General features: G+C 35.7%; 1 protein-coding gene across 10 annotated transcripts in view; it reads left to right on the top strand.

The window, feature by feature from the left end:
• The window catches only part of DIAPH2 (diaphanous related formin 2), a 1,008,307-nt gene that overhangs the window by 669,848 nt on the left and 319,016 nt on the right, over positions 1-19,443 (top strand). Inside the window, exon 26 of one of the 10 annotated variants that reach the window (XR_009184437.2) lies at positions 1,588-6,649. The exons of the other annotated variants lie outside the window; for them this stretch is intronic. The gene's annotated coding sequence lies outside the window, so the exon portion shown is untranslated. Of the gene's footprint in view, positions 1-1,587; positions 6,650-19,443 lie in introns of those variants that run through there. 10 annotated transcript variants of the gene reach the window in all.

Genomic DNA, 19,443 nt, shown 5'->3' on the forward strand with positions numbered 1-19,443 from the left:
CTGCACGACTTGGAATATTCCACAAACTTGTGCCTCTGTCCCTACCCCTGACAAAGGAGAAAGTTGGGAGAAGCTTCATCGGTCCCTGAGGTAGAGGGCAGCTTGAGCCTCCAAGGCTTATAGCATCAACTACATCCTTGGTTCCTACTGCACAACCAGCAAGGGAGAAAGGGGCAGGAAGCCCTAAACTAAAGAGAAAAACCCAGAAAAAATAATCTAGTAAACCAGATGTGAAGACACCAACAAAAAATTACAATCCACACCAGGGAACAGGAAGCTATGGCCCAGTTAAAGGAACAAGATAAGCCTCCAGATGACATAAAGGAGTTGAGACAACTAATTATAGATGTTTAAACAAATCTCCTTAATAAATTCAATGAGATGGCTAAAGAGATTATGTATATTACAAAGACATTGGATAAGCAAAAAGAATTTGAAAGCATACAAAGAAAAATAGCAGATCTTATGGGAATGAAAGGCACAATAAATGAAATTTTAAAAACATAGGAATCATAATAGCAGATTTGAAGAGGCAGAAGAAAGGATTGGTGATCTTGAAGAAATGGCCTCTGAAAGTGAACAAACCAAAGAAGAGATGAAGAAAAGAATGGAAAAAAATTGAACAAGGTTTCTGGAAACTAAATGACAGCAAAAGATGTGTAAATATACATGTCATGGGTGTCCCCGAAGGAGAATAGAAGGGAAAGGGGCAGAAGGAATAGTTGAAGAAAAATGGTAGAAAATTTCCCAACCCCATTGAAGGACATAGATATCCATGTCCAAGAAACACAACATACTCCCATCTGAAAAATTCCATATGGACCAACTCTGAGACACATACTAATCAGAATGTCAAATGCTAAAAGCAGAGAATTCTTAGAAAGGCAAGAGAAAAGCAGTGCATAACATATAAGGGATACCCAATAAGCATTTATCTCAATACTTTTCGAAAAACCAAGAGATGTTCTGTAAATAGTGAAAATAGCAGGAGCTACTTTGTGTTATTTTTGTAAGGCCTTAATAAGACAAACATATAAAGGGTCAGCATGTTATGTGGCATATACTTAGTGTTCTATAAATAGTAATAATATATTTTTTAATAAAGCCTTGAATGAAGTTGGACTGAAAGCTTTGATTTACCATTGGTAACATTAATATCATTAGTACTATTATATTTTGGGGTTATAGAGTATACACACGAAAACATTAACAACAATCGAGGCTTAAATAAGATAAAGTGCCTAGTAAGGGTTAAGACCAACCTATCTAGAACAAGCTATTTCTTTTTATAGAGTGCTAGTGAAAAATCCTGGAAGGATAAATTCAGGGGAACCTGTGTCATAGACTTTGCAACTTGAATTTTATCTCATAAATATATTTGATGGAAAAATATTTAGGCCGATTTAAATCGTAGATTTGCATTTTAGGAACTTCAAACATCACTGAGTACAACCTTCCTTATTTTATTTTCCTTTTTTTTTAATTCCCATCCCCTCCCCCACCCTGCTCTTTTTGCTGGCCGTATCCATTCGATGTGTGATCTTCTGTATCTATTTCTCTTTTTGTCTTCTCTTCTTTCTCCTCTAGGATTCACTGGGAATGGATCCTGGGTACCTCTGATATGGAGAGAGGTTCCGCATCAGTTGCACCACCTTAGTTCCTGGTCTCTGCTGCGCTTCACCTTGACTCTCCCCTTCGTCTCTCTTTTGTTGCATCATCTTGCTGCGTGATTCACTTGCACAGGCTCTGACTCACCGTGAGGGCACTTGGCTTTCTGTGCAGGCACTTGGCTTGCTGCATATGCAGTCGACTCACTACGCGGGCACTGGCTTTCCCTATGGGCACTGGCTCACCACAGAGGTGCTCAGCTCACCACATAGGCACTCGGCTCCCTACGCAGGCACTCATGTGGGCACTCGGCTCACCATGTGGGCACACCCACATGGGCATTTGGTTCGCCATGTGGACACTCAGCTCACCATATGGGCACTTGGCTCACCATGTGGGCATGCAGCTTGCCAGGTGAGCAATGGCTCACTGCGCAGGTATGCTTTCTCTTCTTTTTCACCAATAGGCCCCAGAGTACGAACCTGGGTTCTCCCACATAGTAGCCAGAGGTTTATTACTTGAGACACATCCGCTTCCCAACCTCCCTCATTTTTGAAATGTTAAGATTTTTGGATATTTTCCTAAAGTCATACCATTCATTAGTGGCAAGGTAAGGTCTTAAACTTCAGATACCTCACATGAAGTTAGTCCAGTGCTCTTTTCATTTTAACAACCCAACAGCAGTGTTTAGGATGAATAGTATGAAGGGAATGCCAAAAGTAACTCTAAAGCAAAATATTTTTGTATTTCTATTACAGTATGAAAAGTACATATACACTGGACATGATGTAACTATAGTGACCAAAGTAAACCCACTTTTAAAATTTGTATTAATTTAGATGGAGCGTATGGTTTATGAATATGTTTCAATAAAATAGATAAAAATTTATATTAAGACTTTCATCAAAGCTACATAACAAATGTCATTTAGAGTTAATTTATGCCATATGCCATGCATTTAAAATGCATTCAAAATCAAATATCAAGACTAAATGGCACTCCCATTGAAAAATTCATCGCAATTTTCTTTTTGGTCAAATACTACTTGAGATTTGTTTATTTCACCTCTTCTTTTAGAATAATAGAAGCTTGGAAACTATGCTTGCTTATAATGAGAAAGCGTGATTGTAGATACAACCAATGTATCAAGAGTCCAATTCCCAATTGTGTGTTGTAAGAATGACAAACATTGGATTAATGGTGAATAGGTGAGTTGCAAATCTATGCTGTTTGTAAAGACATATTTTGCTATTCTTAGGAACTTGCGTATGAATTTTTATGGAGGTTTTCTGATACCCTAAAAGACTTTTTAAATTACCAAATTTCCCTGTAGTAATTCATGGATTATATTGTACATTGTTCTTCCTAGAGTACATAACCCTCTATATAGTATATATGGTGATATAGCTTCTTAGGGTAGTTAATGATTCATAAGAGTTAGAATAATAGATGCATTCCGTTTTGAAGTACCATTTGAATTTGGTGATTGATTGTGGTGAATAATGACCGATAGCTAAAAAATTTGAATTGCCATCTTGATTAGTTTCCTAGTGGACAAATGGTCACAGTCCAGAACATATTACAAAGATTTATGTTAGTCAGATCTCCTGTCATTTGAATTTCTGAAGGAAAAAGCTGTCAAGTGAGTAATAGAGATTGATATTTAGGGACATGAAAAAGACATCTTATCCTATAAGTCTTAGGAAATTAGACTGTCCCTGGACCTGTTTTGGGAATAAATTAAAGATGTCAACCCTCAAATATTTTGTCATCACTCTTTTTCATATTTTGGTATAGAATGCATGCCATTGATAAAAAAAAAATACATACCTATAATAATTACATGTAGTTAAATAGAGAGAGAACAGTTTAGTGAAACTTCCCAATTTCACCAGAACCTAAGTCCTATACCCTACCAAGTCTAAAGTAAATAATTATAATATTAACTGGTAATGAATTCGCTTATTTTTTAAAACAACCAAGTACAATGGCTCTGTTTTTACTGATAACATAACAATTGTTAAAATTCACTTAATGGGATAAGTAACTTCTGTGTATCCGATGTCTTCCTGGTGTTCAGAGGGCTATAATATGCACATAATTAGACAATGTTCATGCCCCCTTAAAATCTAAATAAAATTGTGTTATATATCCTACCTTAAACAATTACTTTCTAAATTTTATCATGAAAAGGAATTTTTTTATAACAACAGATAAAACCAACTAGGCAAAACTACTTGGTGCAGGGTGGTGATGCCTGTGAAGAACTACCAGATTGTTCTTTACAATTTATTTCCCACCTCTGACTCAATCTTAAATGTTTAACTTTTGGGGAATAAGCACAAAGTATTAGAAAAATTATGATATTTGAAAGATTTTGCTGAGATATCTTTAAGTCATTGATTTTAAACCCAGAAATATGTAGGAACAAAATGATGAAATAAACCAGAAAAGTACAGTTCATTATCTGAGAAAAATCTCCATTACCAAAGTTGATTTGACCAATGCCAGTTGTGAACTGTTTGTTACCTGACACAGTTACAGTTGATTTATATTCTTATGCAAACTCCTTCTCTTTGCATAGGACTGTATAGTTCATCTAAGTTAAGATCAATAGAGCTCAGTGAAGGACCATAGAACTGTATACACCAGCCAATACATTAGACACTTATTAAACTTTTTATAGAACTCTTCAACACTCATTTTACTCATCTTCTGTGTAGTCAATGAAACTGGGTGAGAAAAAAAAATCTACGTTCTTTCTTACATGTCCCTTAGGCGCGGTTCTGATTTCTGACTCATAGGCTCACTGTATGACCAGCCATAAAAAAGTTTGTCGGGAGATGTATGTTAATTTATACAACTAGCCGTCCTCTATACCCTACATAACCAAGTGATAAGACTTGCTTAATTAAGATCTCAGTTCATTTTTATATTTGTGCTCTTTTTTAAAATTTTTATTTATTATTTAAGATTTATTTCATTTATTTATTTTTCCTCACCCCCTCTTTGTTTGCCATTGCTGTGTGTGTTCATCTTCCCTGTTTCTTTAGGAGGCACTGGGAAATGAACCCAGGACCTCTGATGTGGGAGGGAGGCACCTAATTCCCTGCTTTCCCTGCTTTCCCCTCCATTCCCTGCTTTGATGTGTATCTCATTATGTTTCTCTTCTTGTGTCTCTTGTTGTGCCAGCTTGCTGTGCCAGCTCGCTGTCTTGCTTGTCGTCTTTAGAAGGTACCAGGAGCCCCTGCTTCCTGCTTTGTTGATTTCTCGTTATGTTTTTCTTCTTGTGTCTCTCATTGCATCATCTTGTTGTGTCAGCTTTCCCTGCCTACCCATTGCACCAGCTCACTGTCTTCTTAAGGAGGCACCAGGAACTGAACCAGAGATTTCCCGTGTGGAAGTGGGAACTCAGTTTCTTGAGCCATATCTGCTTCCCTGTATTGGTATTCTTGATACTGTTAGTACTTGACCTAACTTGATGATTTTCAGTTTTGCATGTCACTTTTTTCTTTTAACTTTTTACAAATGAGGGGTTTATGCCCTTATTGGTTTCAATTTTGGTTGCTTGGTGTCTTTGGTAAGTAAGATGAAATAATTTGTTTTAACATCCAGTACAATATAATCTTTTCCCAATTGCTTTTGCTTTTTAATTCCATCCAGGACCTGGAGCACTAGACAATTCTGTTTGTGTTACTAATAGACAATATCCAACTATAACTTGCTTATATTGTAAGAAATATAGAGAGGGTTAAAAATTCCCAATGTTGTCCTCTATTTCTCAGTTGCATACATTTCAAAAAATATTTCATACCAGTCTTTCTAAACCAGTAGTCTCAAGAAAGAAGGTTGTGATACGTTACTGTTTTGAGATACTGAATTTATGTTAAATTATACGAGAAGATATTATTTATTTATTGAGTTTAGTGCTCCCAAACTGTGTTCTATAGAATATTGTTCTATGGGATGTCAAAAACACTTTTAAAAGAAGATGTAGGAATAGTGAGAGAAATTATCCATGGCAAATAAGTTTTGGAAATGCTGGGTTAAAGATAAATGACTTAATGGAGAGTTCCTCATAAAGTTCAATATGTTTATTGTAAACCATTCCATAGTATGGAATATTTCCTTATGGCACTTGTGTGTGTGTGTGTGTGTGTGTTTGTAATACCTATTAACCTTTCAAGCATGATGCACAGTTTTGGAAAAAATAGTCTGGCTGTTTATCTTGTATGCATAACGCATAGGTGAAGTGAATATAGGACAAAATTGCTAAGATAACATTATACACCATACCTTAAGGTGCCTACTGAACTTATTAACCAAGCTCCCTGATCATAGAAAATTCCAATTGAAATATTTAGTTATACTTGAAAAAAATGTATTGGCAATAGCCTTGGCACTGAATATAAGAGAGTAGAATATTTTTAGCTACTATCATAAACAGTATGGATTGTATTATACCCAGGACTTCAGAACATTGTAAAGCTATACAGGAATGCAAGCCTGATGATTATTAGTAAAAGGATGTTGCTTTCAGAACATATGATCCAGTCAATCAACACATCATAAGCTCTGTCCAGGGATTTTCAGTTTATAAACATTTTATTGGCTTATGAGTTACATAAAACAATCAAAAGGTCTTTTAAAGCAGAATAAGTGGATCTGAAAATAAATCACAGTAGATGAACTTGAATAATTATAACAGCAATATTAAAAATGTGACCACAATGAAGCTGTGATCCTGAAAGATCCTCATATTACAGCCATAAACCCACAGTGAAACATTACGGAGAACTGAGTAAAGCTGAAAAAGGCATAGATAGATATATTGCTAGAAACACTTGCCCTAGTTCTGTAATATCAAAATGAAGTAGCAGAGAATCCCATATGGGAAAAGCACTTGTGATTCTGTGATGGTGTTCATCTTCCGATGTTTGATTCCATTTTGATGGGTTTGTTGATAGCATGATTCCTGCTGTCACTATGATTAGTGTTTATTATATAGCCCTTTTTAATAAAGAATGCTGTTGTATATAAACACTGACATGAAGTTGTCTTTTCATAAATTACATTATGTAGATTGCTATAGTCATTGCAGCATTGTGAAGTGATCATGTTGCAACCAACGGAGGATTATAGTTTTTAATGTATCAATCAGTGTGTATTGTTGTTCCATTATGAGAAGAACTGTAGCTATTTTTTTGTTGCACTTGTTTTTAGCTATTGTGCACTTTCAAGAAAAATAGCAAAGTAGGCAATACAATATGGAGAAACATACCTTGATAGAACAAATAGAGGACTGGCAGAGTTGGAAGTGAGTCTATAGAAAGTAGGAAGTCATCAGATTTACCATAATCCAAGAGTCATGGGAGGAAAGCGTCCAAAGTCAATATGCATCACCTGTCATAGACTGAGCTGAGGCAGTGTCTAAAGCCATAACCCAAAGTAGGAGCTAAGAGATTCCAGGTGGAGAAAATAGCCAAAGAATGGGAGGCAAGAAGTAGGAAGCTGTTACTAGGACAGTTCAGCTAGTTCTGCTGCATAGTATTTTTATCACTTGGAGCTGCTTTTTCTTTGAAAGATTTTTTTAATTTTTTATTTATTTCTCTCCCCTTCTCCCCCCCACCCCCAGTTGTCTGCTCTCTTTGTCCATTCGCTGCATGTTCTTATGTGACCACTTCTATCCTTATCAGCGGCACCAGGAATCTGTATTTCTTTTTCTTGCATCTTCTCGTTGTGTCAGCTCTCCATGTGTGCGGCACCATTCTTGGGCAGGCCGCGCTTTCTTTTGCACTGGGTGGCTCTCCTTATGGGGCACACTCCTTGCTGCTTTTAACAACCTCATTCATGCCCAGTGTCATTTTAAAGGTGCTATCTGGACCCATAAAGGTTTGCCTATAAAACAAATTTAACAAGGTTGAATAAAAAATGCAAAGGAAAAAAAATAGCTTTCCTCCCTCTCTCTTTCTCAGGTTAGAAAAAGCCTGAAATTTAATTAGCCAAGGATACACCATGTTGTAGAAGTGAGGGCAGAATTACATACAGCATAATTCAGAATAGCTTTATTTGCCCTTCCCCCCACCCCAGACTTGCATAAGGGGATAGGGGCATTGGCAGTGGTGAATGTAGTGGTAGGTAGAGATTGGCTTGCTGAACCCCATTGCAAGCTGTCACCAGGTCTAGAAAGTTCAAATTTTGATGCGTCACTGCTCTTTTTCTCACAAATTTACCATTACCATTCTGGAAGAATTTATACATCAAGGCATTCTTCTTTAAGGGAGTGTTTACGAACGATGGGCTTTTCTTGCTCCTGAACCAAATTCAGCATCCCCAAGACCATGTGCTTAACCTGGTAGGAGAATTCAAAGTCAATGCCAGGAATTCTGTAATAGTATCTTCCTCCATTTCCCTGCAGTCAGTATACCCTCTTCTCATCCCTGTCCCCATTCCCCTCTACCAACCCCCACACACAAACACATATACTGCCTAATTTCCTATTATCTGGGTAATTATGATACTGCCTTATTTTTGGAAGACCAGAATCAAAAATCCATTTCCCCATGGGTGTGTGTGTGTATATATGTTCTGTGTGTGTGTGTGTATACATATAGAACATAATTTCACTAACACTTGTGATAGATAAACATTTGTATTGGGCCTTTATCCTTTACCTTAGAGGAACTTGCTTTCAGCTATGTGTCTGACTGAGGAATGGAGCTAGGAGACAAACGCATTCCATGCCAAAGGACAGTAAACAAAGGCTGAGATGTGGGAAGTTATGAAGTTTTAGGAGTAGTGAAATAGTACATTTTGATTGGGTTATTGGGTAGATAATGAATTATGAATGAGATAGTGGGAGATGAGATTGGTAGATTGAGACGAGACCTCTCAGTGTCTTAAGGTCCTGAGGAAGAAACTCTTAAATTGGTAAATAAGGTTTTAGAGTAGGGCTAGGCTGTGGGGAAGCAGAGATGAAGGAAGAAAAGGCTATTGAATCACCCCAATGATGGCATCAGTTACAGTGCCCTTGCTGTGTAAAGTTGGAAGTTTATTTCTGTAAGTTAGAAATAATCATAGTTAACTATACAGAGGGGGACAATGTGAAAAGAGCATTTGAGCAAAATCTAGAAGTGGTCACCTGCTTTTTCTGTGTCTCATTTGGCAAATCAGTTTTGTCCTTCATCTGAAACATTTTTTGCCTTCATCAAGAAGGGAAAACCTACCTTGAGAGAGAGAAAAATAATCATTTATGAACTAAAATGATCAGTTGTTGGGAAGAAGATTATATTTCCATAGAATTTATAAGCAATAGCTTTAGCCTGAGGAGAGCTTGAAGTCATGTAAATGTTTTATTTCATTTTTAAAAATATTTACTAAGTTTTTTCTAGATTTCAGATTTTGTCTGAATAAATAATAGAGCAAGCATTATTTGTATAGGTTTCATTAGCATATACTGACTGTTAATTCCAAGAAAGTATTAACATTTACGGGACTGGCATGGCTAGACCTCATTTAGAGACTGGTTATTTCTACCTAGTATTCTATGCCTAGAATTTGGAGACCTGACATGAGGGTAGTGTTTATGCCTCAGGTGGCTTAAACTGCAGATGATTTAGTTTCCAAAGATAGCCAAATGAGTATCAGAGATAATATCATCATCTACTTTTCAATGGGTTTTTGATAGCAAAAGGAATCATTTTCAAACAGTAGCACTACTTCTAAACACTAATTAGTTAGGCATGTATATTAGCAATTATAAAAAAATACTATTTGAGCCACGGTTGAAAAGAAATAGAATAACCTATGTGTAATTCATATACTTCCTAATTAAATGAAACATTATTCAATTACTGCTTAATCCATTCTTGTTTTACAGACTGACCTTGACTTGCATCCCAGTCCGAAATCTTTCCACACTGTATTTATTAAAGTCCCTAGTAGTTGAAGTGCAGAGCTGCCCTAATCCTCAAATCCCACCACTTTGGTTTGTTTGATATACTCCATTCTCTCTTCACTTCTGTACCACATACAGGCCCCATGTGTTAAAAAACCTCGGTATTTTCATTTATCAGTGGTTTGCTCAATGTTATTTTTAGGCCCAATTTTCACTCATGCATTCTCAGGGCTTAAATAATAATGGAAGCACCTGCCATATGTAATATTTCCTGATGGTGCATGGACTATCGCAATAAGATAACTTTAACAATAAGGTCATAGATAAACCTAAAGGAACTTCAGTTAGTTACACTTTTCAAATCGTTTGTATTGCTGTTGTCACTATAGACAATGCTTTATAAATACAATTTCAAGAATGATACTTCTCTGAATCTCCTTATAGCTGACAGAAAGTTTCCCAGGAACTTTTCTTATGTCTGTCAAGTAAGTGCTATGTTTAGACACTGGTTACTTCTCAACTATTTTCATACATGATGGCACTAAGTATCAATTATACAAAATAGCAGACAATCTGTTTAAGATTTCATTTTTTCATATGAAGAATCTGTTTACATTTTTGAGGAAGAGATCCATTTGGGTGAGGAAACCCAAGAATCATTTTAGGGCCTATGATATGGTGAATTAACAAGCCCATTTCTTTACTGCTAGTTCTCATCTTGAGGTAACAATGAAGTTGCTGAACAAGCAATCATGACCTTCCTGGGGGAAAAAGGAAACAAAAAGAAAAGGTTAGGCTGGCATTCTCTTCTTAAAGAATACCATAGAAAAATTTAGAAGAAGGTGTACTATACTGCCTTATGTGGTCCCTTCCTGGGTTAGCATTTAGTGACTCGTGAGGCAAATGAGATCTCCTCACTCTGAATTAGAAGTTCACTTAGTTGCTAAGGAGCAAGACTGCCAACAGAGCATCAGGGTGAATGGGATTTGAAGAATAGAATAGAAATAAAGGCTGAATTAACTGACTGATCAACTTAATTTTTAAGATTCATTCATTCAGCAAAAAATTATTGAGTGCATATTAATGTGCCAGACTCTGTTCTAGGCTCTGGAGACACCATGTTACACAACAGATGAACATATATGCCTTCACGGAGCTTATATATTAGGGAGGAAGAACAGAAAATTAAGAAATTACAAAGTATGTTAGAAGATGAGAAATGCTATGAAAAAATACAATAAAGCAAGGAAGAGGGCATTGGGCTCGCTATTTTTTAAGATAGAGTAGCCAAGGAAAGCTTTTGCTAACATGGTGTATTGAGCTTATAAAGGAAGTAAACCATGCAGATATATAAAGAGAAAATCCCGAGAAGAAGGAAGAGCAAGTGCAAAGGCCCTGAGGCAAAAGCATGTCCTGAGGCAAAAGTGTGTTCCAGGCAAAGTGATAAGTCCAGCATGCCTGCAGCAGAGTGAATATGGGAGAGTAATAGAAAATAAGGTCCAAAGAAAACATAGGAGAAGAAGGAAATGTTCTTCCAAATGGTGTAGGCCTTTATAAGTAGTAATAAAAACCTGAACTTTTATGTAAAGAAAGATGAGAAGCCACTGGATTTTTTGAAGAGAAGAGAGATATGCTCTGAATTAGGTAATAATGAAAATAAATCACTCTACTGTGTACAGAACAGATTGTTAAAGATGACAGGCTGGAAGCAGAGAGACCAGATAGGAAGCTATTTCAATAATCAAAGCTGGAGATATTGGTGGCATAGATCTGGATACAGGTGGCAAAAAGTGATCAAATACCTGTTTATATTACTTTGATCCAAAGAAAATTGCCAATATTTAACGATTTATTATCAATGAAAACCATTATTTTTCATGGTTCTTTCTAATCTTTTTTTTTCTTTTTTCTTTTCTTTTAAATGTTAAGTTCAAAAAATATGAGGTCCCATATACTCCCCCACCCCACCCATGCCACCCCTCCCACATCAACAAACTCTTCCATCATTGTGGCACATCCACTGCACCTGGCGAATACGTTCTGGAGAACTGCTGCAGCACATGGACGGTGGTCCACATTGTAGTCCACACTCTCCCCCAGTCCACCCAGTGGGCCACGACAGGACATGCAACGTCCAATATCCATCCCTGCAGCACCACCTCTTTCTAATCTTTTGAAGGTAAAATGGATAGACTATATGTTTGGCATATGAAAGGAAAGAAGAGATATGAAAGGAAAGAAGTCAGTTTTTTACCTTAAGCCACTGGTAAGAATAGAGTTGCATTAACTGAAATAATGATTGGCCCAAAGCTATTAATTGGACACTTGGGTGAGTTAGTTAGCTTTGTTCTGTTCCCAGACACTGAACTTTAATTTTGGCCAACCATTTTGTTGCTGTATGCCAGTGGACACAAGTGGACACTAGATAATAACAGGTGCATAATTCATTGTACATTCATCCTCACTGCTAACAAAAATAATTAAACCTTCCTGTGATACTGATTGATGAATCAGTATGGTCATCTTTATGTAAGAAGGACATTGCTGTACTTGTATATTTTATTTAATGTGGCTTGAAATATATGATTTCAATAATTTTATCATGCTGCTGCTTTCAACTTTTATTGTCCTTCATTTTCGTCCTGTTGTATTACCTTCTTCCTGTCACTCTAAATCAGTAAAGATTCAGCTAGAATAGCTATATTTTGTTACATACAGTTTGGAAAAGATTGTCTTTATGTTCTATGATCAAGGGTGGAAAATAGGACCAGGGAGTCCATAGAGATTAAGGTTTTACCATTCTGTAAGACTACTTTCAGGAAGAAATGAAGGATACACACAAGGTCTAGTTGAATAAACCTTACATGTCACTTACCTGACCTTGCCAGAAATGTATCTATCTATAACACCAGAAAGTCAAATATTTAACAATATATTTTCTTTACATATGTCAAGATAGGAGCCACATTCATCACAGCAAAATATAATATTGTGGAAAAGATGATATATGTTGAGTTATATTTGAATGAGAAATTAGCAAGTATCTTACTGTTTGTCAAGAGTGCTGATAATGTACTTTTTAAAAGGATCCCAGTATTCGTCCAAGTGAGTTAAAGATAAGGGTCTATCAGTTTGTTTAACTTTATCTTTTTGCCTGACTAGCAGTCTCTGTGACACATGTCTCTGTCTACTATAGGGGCTGATTCCTTCTGCATTTGAATGTATAAAGGGAAAAATAGAAAATAGAATTGGTCTGAAAAGGTGTTAGAAAATTTAGAGGAATACTAAAAGGAATCATTCCGTTTGTCCAAATTTAGAAACCATAAAAGATGTTTATTCAGGTGTCTATTTTCAAGATAACATGTTGTGTATGGACAGAAGTGGTGCCCCTAGTCTTGAAAGGCAGGCTTGTTTTTGTCCCCAAGAAATACTTCAGTCAAAGAATCCTTAGAAGTAGAATTGGCCCACATCCTTAACATATCACTGTCCTAGTCATACTTCTGGTCAGATAGGAAGGAGTGATGAGAAATAATACTCTTACAGAAATATGCCTTTGATATATGGCTATTAACTCTATACATAGTTTTTATTTATCATTCTCCTTTTTATTAGACATTTTCATTTATTTTCCAGTAAGGGAGGTAAAACAAATACACAAATAAAATAAGTAATGTAAGGCATGTTGTGGTATAGCAGACATACATGTTTATGTTTTTTTTTTTTAAGATTTATTTATTTTTTTATTTCTCTTCCCTCCCCCCCCCACACCCTACTTGTCGGTTCTCTGTGTCTATTTGCTGTGTCTTCTTTGTCCACTTCTGTTGTCAGCAGCACGGGAATCTGTGTTAGTTTTTGTTCCATCATCTTGCTGCGCCAGCTCTCTGCGTGTGGGGCACCATTCCTGGGCAGGCTGCACTTTCGCGCTGGGCGGCTCTCCTTACGGGGCGCACTCCTTGCGTGTGGGGCTCCCCTACGCGGGGACATCCCTGCGTGGCAGGGCCCTCCTTGTGCGCATCAGCGCTGCGTGTGGGCCAGCTGCACACGGGTCAAGGAGGCCCGGGGTTTGAACCGCGGACCTCCCATGTGGTAGACAGACGCCCTAACCACTGGGCCAAGTCCGCCGCCTATGTTTATGTTTTAAATCCATTTGATTGGATGTGGATTTTAAGGTTTTATGATGCAATGCAGTCATTTCTCAAAATGTACTCCAGGATGCCCAAAGGATCTCCATTAAGATGCATTAGAGGTTGCTGATAGAATGTGAAATTTACCCTCCCCTCTCCCACATATGTACGATTCAACCAGAGCAGCACCACTTTCATCTGTTTTCTCCATTGGGTTTCTGTGTAAAACTTTGTGAAAAGAAAGTAAACTTTCAGTTTTTATAAATGTTTAAAAACCACAGCTTTCATAAAAAGAGCATGCTCTATAAGAAAAATTTGGGTTCAAATTTCACTCTGCCCCTAGTTGGGAGGATTGTGTGCTTACGTCATCTGTCACCATAAGCCCTCTACATATGTCTCTCAATTGTGACAATCAAGTTAGAGACATGCAGAATGCCAATGGGAGTACCTGACCAGAGATTCCAACTGAATCAGAAGAATGGGTATTATTTTTAAATCTTGGAAGAAACATCTTCACATTTTTATTAAGCTGATGATTTTTGTTTTCTCGAATGTCTATCCTGAGCCTCTTCATGTGATTTTGCTTAAACATCTATATCTTGCATCCATTAAACTATCTTATCTATCATCTATCTATTTATATTGGTATTTGTTTCTAGTTCCCCAGAAACAGATAAGCATTTCAGTTATATTTGATTCTGTAGTGCTTTAAATCTGTCTTTCTACATGGTATAGAATTTAGAGGCCTGGAACAGAGATTACTCAAGTTTTAGTCACACTGGGCTGAGATATCACTTCTCTTAGATATCTGAGAATAGCCAGAGCATCCTTGTCCATTTACTCTAGCATGTCATACATATATTATCATTTCCTGTATATACCATGATGACACTGATTTAGAGAAGCATGGATGGTCCATTTTCTTTCCTTTCATTTTCTTGTTTTCTCATTCCCCTTCTTTCTTTACTCCTCAAACCCCCTGATTTATAAAGTCCAAAGAAACAAGTAGATTAGCAAGTAGGGAGCATAGAGAATTTGACGAAGGGCAACAGACAGATTCTTTTATCTGCACCTTGAACCCTATTTTGATAAACATTATTTACACATTAAGAAAAAATGTTCTTTCTCTCCTCTGTAGCAAAGTAGAGACTTGAGAATATATTCACACAATAAGCAGTAATGCTTCATGTTTGGAAAATGATCTTTTTTCCCAACCATAATTGGAGGGGTTTAACCCCTTTTATAAGCCATCAGAACTTTAAAGTACCTCTAATATAAACTTTCATAATATTTCAAAAATGAGTTAGTGCCTACCATAGTGCCTGATACGGAATAGACAGTATTTGCTGTAAGAAGGAATTGATGGAAAACATTATATATCTGATAATTACAAATTTAATATGCCTTTTAAAAGTTATTTTTTACTGCTAGTAGACATATTACTTTCTAACCAAAAAATGCTTATTTATTTGTTTTTGTTTTTTTAACATATATATATATTCAGACCAAAAAGGATTAAACAGCCTATGGACCATAGGTTTGAGTATTACTTTTAAGGTAAATAACCTTGCGGGTTTGGCCAGGAACTGAAGAGTTTCCTAAAACAAAGGATTTTTCATGCTAAAACTGGGAATGTCCCAGACAAATGAAACAAATCAGTCACCCTAGAATTTTTCTTTTAGGTTGGGTTTGCATTGTGGGTAGATAACATCTAGTTTGTGGGTAATTTCTTACATTAAAACATAAGAGTCAAACAAAGACTCCTTCCTTTTATTTGAAATATATAACATTACATTCAGCATAGAGGAAGTAAAAAAAAAGGATAAAAATTATTCTCATTAAAGGTTATATCTTTAATTTCAAATGGTATTAGTAAAGATTTTATTACTGATTCATTTAATATTTATAAGTCCACTCTGATTTTCAGTTATCCTTTATGATATAATTTATATTATGACTGAATAGGGGCACATTTTCTAAGCTGAAGCATGTAGAGTAGCATTATGCAATTCTTTAATAGCTGACAATTGGAAGTGAGAGTATTAGATGGAGAATTAACTTCTGAATCATGTTATATAGACCAGGGAATTAAGGTTATATTTGCAGTGTTAAGGAAACAAATTTAAGAATAAAGTTTACAGAACTTCATAGCAGGTCTCATTTTGTATGTGTCAGAGACCAAAGTATGTCACATGATATATAGCATCAATATGCAGTAGAAATCTGAAATAATGGAGTTAGCATATGATATAGACGTTATCATAGCTTCTAGCATGAAACCAAAAGGGTTTGATTATTATTAGAATAGTGTTTTTCCCTTAATGTTTCCTATTAGGGTATTATCATTGCCAAATAAGTAACATAAGCTAAATGCACTTATATATGATTACATTCAAATTCACATATATATATATATATGCATGTAGGTATAGTCACATTCATTCACATGTTTGTAGTTGAAATGGTCACTTGCTAGATGTTTGAAATTACCTTCCAATCTTGATTTAAAATCAGATTGGAAGTCCTTTTGATTTCAGGCATATTCAAACAAAAGACAAGTTAATTTATACCCCTAAAAATATATTTGCATGTGGCATAATTTGGAACTGTGTTTGGATTAACAAATGTTAATGTTAAATGCAAAAGCCCACAGCAACAGAATTGAATATTTAATTGGAAATGAAATTTAATGTATTCAGTCAGTACACGTCTCACTGTATTTAATGAAAATATAGTAGTATTTTTTACTTTGGAGACCCCTTTGAAAACAATAAAAGGACACTTTCAGGACAGAAAATAGTCTACATGGTTTATGAATTAGAGCCAATGTTCTCCTGAATTTATTCCCATTAGGTTTTATGCAGTTTTTAAAAATGCAATCAGAAGCCTTATAATATCATTCATGACACATTTCCGTAAGTTTACGTATATGATTTTTTTGTAGGAAAGTACAAACCATTGAAATGTATCTTGTGAGGTAGAGGGGAAGCTAAACATAGGACATAGAAAGGGCAATGCCAAAAGGAAAGGAAATGAGTATGAGGAAAGGCCATATTTTTAATTACTTCCAAAAGGCACTCGTATATATTTTATAACTGTTCTCTATTTTCATGAAGTACTAACGCCTTGAAGCACAAGAGTACACTATGAGGTGCTGAGGTGCCCAAAGATGTACTTACCAAATCCAATGGATGTGTCATGATGATGGGAACGAGTGTTGCTGGGGGGGGGAGAGGTGGGGTGGGGGGGTGGGGTTGAATGGGACCTCACATATATATTTTTAATGTAATATTATTACAAAGTCAATAAAAAAAAATCACAAAAAAAAAACAAATAAGAAAAAAAAAGAGTACATGTATGTGCTTTTAGGCATATGGAAAGAAAATAAAGAAGTAACAATTGCTGGCTCTTAGTCGCTGGTTTAATATGTACAGTTTTGAAGAGGTTTGGGATTCCAACTGAATCTACTGATTTTGAGTATGTTTTATCAAAAAAGGAAAATGAAAACCTACCACTTAAAATTTAAGTTAGATTACAGATGGTACTTTGAGATTTTCCTCCAGACTGAAAAGTCAGTTGTAACAGCAAAAGATCTTTTACAACTCTAGCATTTGCTGTTAAGTATGATATGCCCTTGCAAGTAGAAATCTTTTAACATTTGAGTCTTAGGTTTTTGTTGGTCCTTAAAAAACAATCTCTGAAAAGAGAGGATCTTTTCTGTCCAACCAAATAATTTTTGAGCCTAATTCTAAAGTTTGACCCTCTTTTGTGTCTTCAGTACCTAAATTCTATAATTTGACTCTTCTAATAATCAACTTTAAGGGAAATAGTTATCCTTTAGTACCTTTACTAAAACATATTTAACAGATGACAAGTGTTTTACTGGTAATTGAAAACGTTCCCATTTGGGAAACTGCTTTCTCTAATGGTTCTGGCAAGTCTTCTATAAGGGATGATGTGAGGCTTATGAAAAGGGTTGTGCCAATTACTTCTCTATAGAAAGCTATAATAAATGGGGAAAACAGATACCTCATGTAACTAAAAGTCAGGTGTGCCTCTTAATATTTTAGGGTGGCAACAGTACTGTCATTTCATATAAAATTCCTTTCATTAACTACAAAAACAGTGCTTGCCAGCCAGGCTTTTAATGTCCTCTTAAGTATAAAAATAAGCAGCAGAAAAAAGAGAGAAAAAAGAAGAAGAAGAAAGAAAAATCTCAAGAAAACCCTTTTTAGTTTATTAACATTACATAACATCTTTCTGATTTGGAAAGAATACATGGTGTTTGGAAGGCATCAAAAGATCAATAAAATGACAAAAGAATCAACCCTGCATTCACTACAGATGTAATAAACTATAAAAGTAATAAATACTTAAATACTGACTTTTTCAAAAAGAATTTTTGCTTTTCATCTCCTGTGTTTTTTAATGATGGCATCTCATTTTTTGTTCTTATTTTTCTTTCTAATCTAACAGACAAACATATTGTAGTACTCTGTAGTCAAACACAAAGGTTTGAGGATCTGGAGGAACCAACATGTAGTATAGTATCAAAGGCCTGCATAGCTTGAGATTCTAATGTACAGATGCCCAGAGGAAATTGCCACAGATCAGCTCTTTCTTTATTGCCTATTCAGGCAATCATAACTTAAACCATCCATATGAGACTGCTGGAGAGTATAAAAGGAAATTGCTTTTGTTAGAAATATTTTTATCAGCTAAGTGTTTAAAGACAATGACCCCAGTGATAATCATTATTTGTGCACACGGATGGTAGATAAAGAAGTAAATGAGCAACCTACCTTGTCCCCTTATATCTGGAACTCTGCCTCTTACAGTCACAATGTACTTCATAGTTTTGCTCAAGGAGTACAAATACATATACACACCTTCAGGAATAAACTTCAGGGCTGTCAAGAGTGGGACCACATGATTAGAATGACTCTACTGGCTGGCTACACTGTATATTAGTAGTTGTTAATATAGAAAGCACAAAAGAGATTGTATTTTCACAGTAGTCCAGGCTGGGCAGTCACTGAAATGTCTTAAACGAGTAAATTTTGCATTGCTTTTTCTTCTTCATGTTTTAGGTATTTTAGGTGTAGTGTCTGGTTTTCAATTCTTGCTAAATATTTCTTAATACTTGGTTCTAGAAGGCATCATTTTAAGTGATCTGTTTTATTCGATCTAAGTCATTTGCTGCATTGTTTCTGTTCTCTAATTTAGTCAAGGGATTTTTTGTACTATTTTTGTACTATTTGGAGTAGAAAAGCTTTGTGGAATTTATATGTTGTATATGAGTCTAACTAACAATAGTCTTTTTCAAAATGGTCAAATACTAATTGAAAGCAACTACCATCTATAAAAAATTTTTCTTAAAGATCATTTACTGAAGGAACAAAAGCATGTTATTGTATATACAAACCTTTTCTGAAAGCATTATCCAATAAAGTGACATTTCAAAAGATTCACAGTGAGTAGCATATGGAATACTCCATAAACAATGATTAGATTTAATAATGTTTGTATCATTGTTTGGAAACATGTACAAGAAATGCAACAGCCATATAATATTAACATCAAAATAACTCAGAAGGAAAGCTCCTCATTAAACCAGGACTGATTTGGAAACTTAGCAAAATTGCAGCCAGAAATAACCACCTACCCACCTGTCTGGGACTTGGGATCTCCTGTGCATGCAAAACAGACTTGACATTGAGTGAGAAGAGTGCGGGTTGGGGTGTGGGGTATGTGGGAACCTCTTATATTTTTTAATGTAACATTTTTTGTGATCTATGTATCTTTAAAAAAAAA

This window comes from Dasypus novemcinctus, chromosome X (assembly GCF_030445035.2).
Source record: "Dasypus novemcinctus isolate mDasNov1 chromosome X, mDasNov1.1.hap2, whole genome shotgun sequence".
NCBI lineage: Eukaryota > Metazoa > Chordata > Mammalia > Cingulata > Dasypodidae > Dasypus > Dasypus novemcinctus.